This window comes from Equus przewalskii, chromosome 31 (genome assembly GCF_037783145.1).
Source record: "Equus przewalskii isolate Varuska chromosome 31, EquPr2, whole genome shotgun sequence".
NCBI lineage: Eukaryota > Metazoa > Chordata > Mammalia > Perissodactyla > Equidae > Equus > Equus przewalskii.
The window spans coordinates 30,192,846-30,200,893 of NC_091861.1; the positions used below are offsets into that span (position 1 = coordinate 30,192,846).

An 8,048-nucleotide genomic window follows, 5' to 3' on the forward strand; every position below is an offset into this window, starting at 1 on the left:
ATGGGGTCATGAATTAGTTCTCTTTCTCTAAAAGATGAGCTAGTCTCTGACTCCTGGTATTTCTTAAAAACATTTCTTCTGCAAGTTCTCTCATAAGTTGCTGGCATGAGACATTTCACAAGAGGTGACATCTTTGGTCTCATATTGATCAAAGCACAGAGCTCTAGGTGGGTCATCTTATACTCTTTGTGAAAAGTCTTTGGTTCAAAACCTATGAGCTGCTAAGGAGTCATTTGATGGGGAACGTAAATCCAAATACAGTCAGGGATACCAGTATTTCAAGTTTACTCCTAATAAAGGTTTGTAATCTTAGTTTTTTCAAGAAAATCTAGGTTTTATTTTTTTTGAAAATTGTAGAAGTTCAACATTCATTTTAAGAGTAAGTGGTTATTTTCTTCTCCCTTTTTTCTCTCATATGGAAGTTCATCGCGATTCTCAGAGTTTGCAGGGAAGTGGTCATTCTTGAATATGTTTAGTTTCTCACTTGCTACTGAATTTTTAATAGTTTTGAATTGTTATACTATCTAATGGTTTTTGATATTCCCTAAATTAATTTATTCATCTTTTAATCTAGTGAGCTATTATACAATTAGAATATAACACTGCCTTGTCATTTACTTGGCCTTTAGAATTACCATAAAGATTAAATGATAACAGATTTTATATATGCAACAGATATATGTGAAACCTAATATTATGAATTATAACAAACAGATCCATAATTTTATCCTAAAGGAAACTGATGGCTTTTTAAATATGCCATTTTATGCCATATCCCTATGTAGAAAAGACAGAAAATGACTCCTAGTCATTTATAATTCAAAACTCATAATTGAAAATCATCTAAAGCATGCCTGATCTCGAAAAAGCCATGAATTTTGAGCACAGTAAATTACTCTACCTTGGATATAAAAATCTTCTGAAATATTTGGATTTAAAAGTTTTAAGTTTATGTTCCTCTTAACCTAAAATGATTGACATTAAAGTATAATTTATAACAACAAAATAATGATTGTAAAAGATGCAAACGTTTGTTCTCAGAAATTTATCGCTTAAAAATTTGTACAAATATATATCTATATCTTGGTAAAATGCAATCATACATTAGATATCCTGCTAATGCAGAATTTCTTAATGCATTTTGAGGTGGCTATCTTATAAAATAAATTATATATATGTATTTTTTCTAAAACAGTGATTATTTTAAACTAACTTGGATAGAAGCCAAGATGAATTTAAAAATCCTACAAATAATAGTAAGATATGAAATAATGCAAAACATAATTCTTTTAAAAGACCCATAAACAAAATAAACTACTTCTTATTTATTAATAAGATATGAAAGAAATGAGAAACTTTAGGAATGAGAAGAAAAACATAACTCCCAAATACAGAAAAGATGAAAAGAATTAGAAGCCGCTCCTACAGGCAAATCTATTTTTTAAACTAGAAGAAATGGATGATTGCCCAGCCAAGTGAAAAATGCCAAATTGACCAAGAAGATCTAGAACACTTCAGTAAATAGATTAACCTGGAAGAAAATGCAAAGGTGATTCAAGATCAACCAAGAAGATGACTAGGGTAGGTTCATGGCTGAGTTTTACTGAACTTTCAATGGCAGAAATCACCCCCGTGTTTGTGTTTTGTGTTCATGTTGTGCATAGTTATTCCAACAAGAGAAAAACTTAGAAGGATTCACACCAGTAAACTCATTGGAGAGAGATCACATGACAGGAGGAGGGAGGGAGAAAATACAAACACCATTACAAATAAAGGTTCAAGGAAATTTCAGATGGTGGTAAAACCAGCGCCAAACAGAGAAGGGAGGAAAAGGGAACACAGCATTTAAAAGTGATGTGGCTTTTAATGGCATGTGTCTATTCAGAGTTACATATATGTGAGATGTATGTGAACAAAGGAGAGGAGAAAGAAGGGAGGAAGAAAGGAGAAAAGAAATTGACTTGGCAACACCTCTTTTCCCAGGAAACCCTACATAGATTTTCTCTTTATGGTGGCAAGGGAGAACAGTAAAGGATCTCTCTCTCTCTCTCTCTTTTTTTTTTTGAGGAAGATTAGCCCTGAGCTAACATCTGTGCCCATCTCCCTCTATGTTATATGTGGGAGGCCACCTCAGCATGGCTTGATGAGCAGTGCTAGGTCCACACCCAGGATCCGAACTGGTGAAGCCCAGGCCTTCGAAGCAGAACGCACGAACTTAACTGCTGCACCACCAGGCTGGCCCCAAGGATCTCTCATTTTTTAAAATGATCTCCAGAAGCGAAAAGTCTGAGACTTACTTAGACACTTGAACTAGTCACCTTTTCTCTCTCAGCAGGGGGCCCTCACCTGTGCAGAAAGCACTGGAGGTGACCCAAGTGCTCCCCTTGCTCTAACAGCCCCCTAGTTCACCCCAGCCTCACGCTGTGCCGGGGGGCGGGCCGTGGGGAGGAGGACGGATGACGGGCGCAGGTCCTATTACTCTTCACCTTGTAGCTATAGTGACATGGCCGTTATCTCATTTGATGGCTTTCATCCTTTTAAAATTTTGATCTCTGCAAATCTTCACTGACAGTCATGGACAATCTGTAAAAAAGGCCAGTACATTTAAAAAGTAAAATAATGTCTCAAAGAAATCAACCATGAGAATTTCTTAAATTGTAGCATATCCTTAAAACACAGTTGTATCATAGATTATAACTTGTGAAAGGCAGGCAAATTCACCCACAAGTAAAAATAACAAAATTTATTTTATACCCGAAGAAAGGAAAAGATATTGCTGACACGGGAATCTTTGAGGAGAAAAACCTCTAAATGGCCTAAAAATTGTGAATTACATGAATATCTTACTAATGCATTTTGATTCGAGCATGCAAAACATTCTTCATTTTATTTTAGAGAATATATTGATAGCGAAATAAGCACAAGGAAAGAAAACCAAGTGAATTAAGAAGAAAGCAAGTAACTTACAAATTCTTTTTATTTAGTATTATTAAGAGACTTACATGATATGGGTGGTGGTTCAAGTCTGTCTCCTGAGAGCTAACGGTGTTGCAAAATAGTTTGTTTTCTTCATGACTAATTATTCGGTTGAGATTGGTCCAACTGGCACTTGATTGAGGACAAAGTTTTGGATAACCCACTGGTTTTTCCTCTCTCTTTTTGTCTCTTTTTATGGCATTAACATTGGTTTATAACATTATACAAATTCCAGGTGTACATCATTATATTTCGATTTCTATGCAGATTACATCACGTTCACCACCCAGAGACTAACTGCAATCCAGCACCACACCCACGTGCCTGATCACCCCTTTTGATCTCCTCCCTCCCCGCTTCCCCTCTGGTAACCACCAATCCAATCTTTGTCCCTGTGTGATTGTTTGTCATTGTTTTTATCTTCTACTTACAAGTGAGATCATACGGTATTTGACTTTCTCCCTCTGACTTACTTTGCTTATAGCATAATGCCCTCAAGTTCCATCCATGTTGTCACAAATGGCCAGATTTCCTCCTTTTTTGTGGCTTAGTATTCCATTGTGTATATACCACATCTTCTTTATCCATTCATCTCTTGATGGGCACCTAGGTTGTTTCCGAGTCTTGGCTGTTGTGAATAATGCTGCGACGAACATAGGGGTGCATGTATCTTTATGCATTCGTGTTTTCATGTTCTTTGGATAAATCCTCACTGGTTTTAACGTTTTCTCAATAGCAGTAGCACTTTCATTTCCCCATTTCTGTGAACTTTAATATAATAATTTTATATCTTAATAATATAGCTTTATATCTTAATGGCTAACCGTTTTTAAATACTTATTACATGCCAGGCATTGATCTAAGCACCTCACCTGTGTCCACCCACTTAATTCTGACACATCTCTATGAGTTATTGCCCATGTCACAGATGAGGAGACAGAAGCACAGAACAGTGCAGTAACCTGCAAGCAGGTGACAAGCTTGAATAACACCCCGCCAGAGCTGGGCCTTAACTTAAACTGTCTTTTGTAAACTGATGCAGAAATTCCGTAAATTATTTAAATACACATACATTTTTCTGAAAAATGGTCACAGCACTTATATTCAAATGTTGACTGCCAGAAAAATCATCATTTAACAACTTGAGATGTTTACCATCTGACTTAGAGGAGTCAGAATTCTGGGGTTTTTTTCAAAGTATTTAAGGCACTAGAATTATAATGTTAAAAAGTGGAAGTCTGAACAAGAGACATATGATTCGAATGTACAGAAAAGTGAAGGACTACCTATAGACCATATTTTAGGGTTCTGTTACAATGACAAAAAGTTCCAAACATTTTCAAGACAAGAGATTAACTAAATTTTGATCTCCACTCACTGAAAATGTGGATACAGCCCTTTTAACGAGGCCATTTTTAAGCTGAGTTGCTGAATAAAATAAGACTTTTGCACATTTCAACTCGATCTCTTTTCCTTTGGAGGTTTTAAATATCTCTCATTCTATTTCTCAGCAACAGATCATTTCACAGATGAATTCTAGAACATCACAAGAAATCATGACTAATAATAATTATCATTGTCATTTTGCATTTATAGAACACATTTTCTCTGAAAGTGTGTGTGTGTGACATGCATGGCACACTGCAGAGTTATTGCCTAAAGGAAAAATAAATTAGCGACATCTTGCAAGAAAGTCTTCATAGTTCATAAGGCAAGGAGAATACAATTTAATCCAACAGCAGAATTCCTGTCAAGACAGAAATATCACTTAAGGAGAAACCTTAAGGTGCTCCTGTGACATGGCAGCCGTGGGCACGGTTGATCTGGAGCTTCCTGTGACAACCCCAAGATGGGGGCCAAGGTGGTGGAGAGAGAGGAAAGAAGGAGTCAGAGAGAGTGCAGCAGCGCTGAAGGCCACGAGGACAGTGTGGACAGCTGACCCCCAGGCGGGCATGGCCAATGTCAGTTGGAACAGAGATGACCGTTATGAAGTTTGAAGCAGATGCAATAAAACTTCTGTTTCTTTCCACAAATAACCAGTCTATCACAATTACATAGACTTGCTGGGGGAGTGCATTTGAGGGAAACTAAGGAAATGGGCTCCTCTCCTCCTTGGGAAGAAAATAAAGGGAAAGTCAGAGGACAGCTACAAGTGAGACTCAAATTTAGCAGAAGCAATAAATTAGGACAAACTGACTTGAAGAAACGTAAAATCTAATGATTCTCAGGGAAAGGCATGAGCAAAGGAAGGATCTGAGGTTCCCCATCACAGATGGGACATGGGCATTTTTTACGAAAGAGTGTCTGTTCTATCGACACTTGAAGGGGAAGGGGGGTTTTACAGGACTGGTGGACTTGGGAACATCTGAGTGAAATTATCCATTATAATCTTTTTTTCCCTTAACTACAATTTTATATTTGATGAAATATATTGTACCCAAGCAGACTAATCTCTTAAAGTTCAGTTTGAACTGATCATTTTTACTTATTTATTATTTTTGTGAGGAAGATCGGCCCTGAGCTAACACCTGTTGCCAATCTTCCTCTTTTTACTTGAGGAAGATTGTCACTGAGCTAACATCTTTGCCAGTTTCCCTCTATTTTATGTGGGACACTGCTGCAGCATGGCTTGATGAGTGGTGCTAGGTCCATGCCCGGGATCCAAACTTGTGAACCCTGGGCTGCCAAAGTGGAGCACACGAAGTTAACCACTATGCTACCAGGCCAGCCCCTGAACTGATCATTTTTATGCTTTATAGGTTTTTTTTTAAGTCAATAAATTTTTATTTAAGTAATTTCACATGTTCTGATTCCTTCCAATCACCTTAGTTCCTCCAAAGTTTGAGTCATAATCTTCAAGACAGCCCTTTTAAAAAGAAATTGTGCTCAATCCGTGGCTATCATGTCAGTCAGTTCACAATTCTTTCAGTTGGGATTCTTTGGTCTTCCCTCGAATATGGACATCCTTTAAAAATTCTCCACCTGTAATCTTTAGGATCCAATTTCTTCAACCAGTTTACCTTAGGGCCACATTTAGGGTCAGAGTCGATGGATCTAACTGGTTCTCAGTATTGTACACCCTGTAAACATGAGCAAGTTCAAATCATACTCACTCCTAAGCTATCACCCTAGAACAGTACAGATCTCGGGATACACCAATGCCAAAGATTAAAAAAAAACTGACCATTAAGTCTTTCATAGTTTTAGCAGCTCTGTGTTGTACTTCTTTCCCACAGATCTAACACATAGTTCTGTGAGTAAAGGAAACCACGTAATTACTCTATGAGGCATTTCCAACAATGTAGGTCTACAGAAAACACCCCACTGGGATAGACCTCAACTTTGCTTTATAGTTTTGAAAACAGATTGTGATTTGCTTTTTTGTTTTTGCTGAGGAAGATTCACCCTGAGCCAATATCTGTTGCCAATCTTCCTCTATTTCGTATGTGGGTCACCAGCACAGCATGGCTGATGAGTGGTGTAAATCGACACCCAGGAACCAAGTCTGGGCCACCAAAGGAGAGCATGCCGAACTGCACCACTAAGCTACAGGGCCGGCCCCCAGATTGTGATCTTTAAGTGCCTATGTTGACATTTAGATGCTAAAAGTGTTAGGCAAGTGATCTGGCCTCGGCCCCCTCTCTGAACTCACCTGATACCTTTCTCCCCATCAGTCACTTTTCCAGGCTGGCAGCCACAGCACTCAGATGGGCTCCCACCCTCACGGTTTCATTCTTCCTGTGTACCTCCTACCTGGAAAACTCGAATCTTACCTCCTTAGGGAGACCTACCCCGACCAGCCAATCTAAACCAGGGTGACCATGGCCCACCCAGACCTGTGGGCTCTCTCAATCACATGACTCTGCTTCATCACCATCTGAAGTGACCTTGATCTTTCCAGGATTTACTTGCTTGTTGCTTGTCTCATCTCCCAGGACTAGTGTGTAGGCTCCTTCATGGCACAGGACCCTAAGCTGTGCTGTTCAGGACTATCTCCAGCACCTGAAGTTGTGAAAACATGAAATAAGTACTTGTGAAATGAAGAAATAAATCAGAGGCATATATTAATAAAGAGAATAATTATAAATGTAAAATATACGTATATAAAGTATTTGTAAAGGCAAACACCAATGGTACATGTCATCATTACAGTCATGTTCACACCATGACTTGCTTAGAAATTTCTTCAGAACAATTCAAAAGCAAATGATAGGTCACGTATGTTTGTCATGTTTTCTAATTTGGAGAGGCGTGGAGTAGTAATATTTAATATCTGTCTGTGATGGGAAGAATGACGCCCTGAAAATGCCCAGGCCCTAATCACTGGAACCTGTGAATATGCTACGTTTTATGTCAGAAGGGAGCTTGCCAATGTAATTAAGACTATGAACCTTAAAATAGGGAGATTATTCCAGATTATCTGGGTGAGCCCAAGTTAATCATGTGATCCTTAAAAACAGGTAAGTTTCCCTGGCTGGAGTCAGAGATGTGGTAGAAGAGAAGGCAGGAAAGATGCTGCCGCGGGGAGGGCAGAGAGATTGCGAGTGAGAAGGACACGATGCCCTATTGCTGGTTCTGAGACATAAGGGGACACCTGCAGGGACCAGAGAGAGGCCTCTAGGTGATAAAGACAGCCCAAAGCTGGCAGTCAGCAAGGACACAGGGACCTTTTTCCTACATTCTGCCGGTAACCCAAATGAGCTAGGATGTGCCTCCAAGCATCTGCCTCCAGAAGGGAACACAGCCCTGCCAGCATCTGGATTTGGTTCTTGTGAGACCTGGACCAGAGGAACCAGCTGAGCCACACTGTGCCCAGACTTCTGAACCACGGAAACTGTGAGATAGTAAATAAGGTGTTTAGGCTGCTAAGTAGTGATAACTTGTTATAGCAAAAGAAAACCAAATAACGTCTAATAATAATCATAAGAATAACAAGTAACATGGAATTCTCACAGCGCCTTAGAAGGTGTAAGGATTTTATGAGAATTTCATTTTATTTTTATGACAATTTATGAGGTAGTGTACTTGACCCATTTTGAGAAGTCTATTTAACCCAAACCTCTTGTCTTTGA

General features: G+C 38.8%; 1 long non-coding RNA gene and 1 other non-coding gene across 3 annotated transcripts; both read right to left on the reverse strand.

Annotated features, from left to right (window-relative positions):
- Positions 1 to 2,959: 2,959 nt before the first annotated feature.
- Positions 2,960 to 6,769, reverse strand: LOC139080682 (uncharacterized). 2 transcript variants are annotated; one of them, XR_011535384.1, is made up of 4 exons: positions 6,629 to 6,769; positions 6,161 to 6,227; positions 5,801 to 6,056; positions 2,960 to 5,087 (listed from the first exon to the last, which is right to left on the reverse strand). It is a non-coding gene; the product is annotated as an uncharacterized lncRNA (long non-coding RNA). The 2 variants fall into 2 exon arrangements; XR_011535383.1 differs by lacking the exon at positions 6,629 to 6,769 and having other exon boundaries at positions 6,161 to 6,295.
- LOC139080706 (small nucleolar RNA SNORA18) lies at positions 6,187 to 6,317 on the reverse strand. The gene has a single exon (XR_011535421.1). It is a non-coding gene; the product is annotated as a small nucleolar RNA SNORA18 (small nucleolar RNA).
- Positions 6,770 to 8,048: the final 1,279 nt, after the last annotated feature.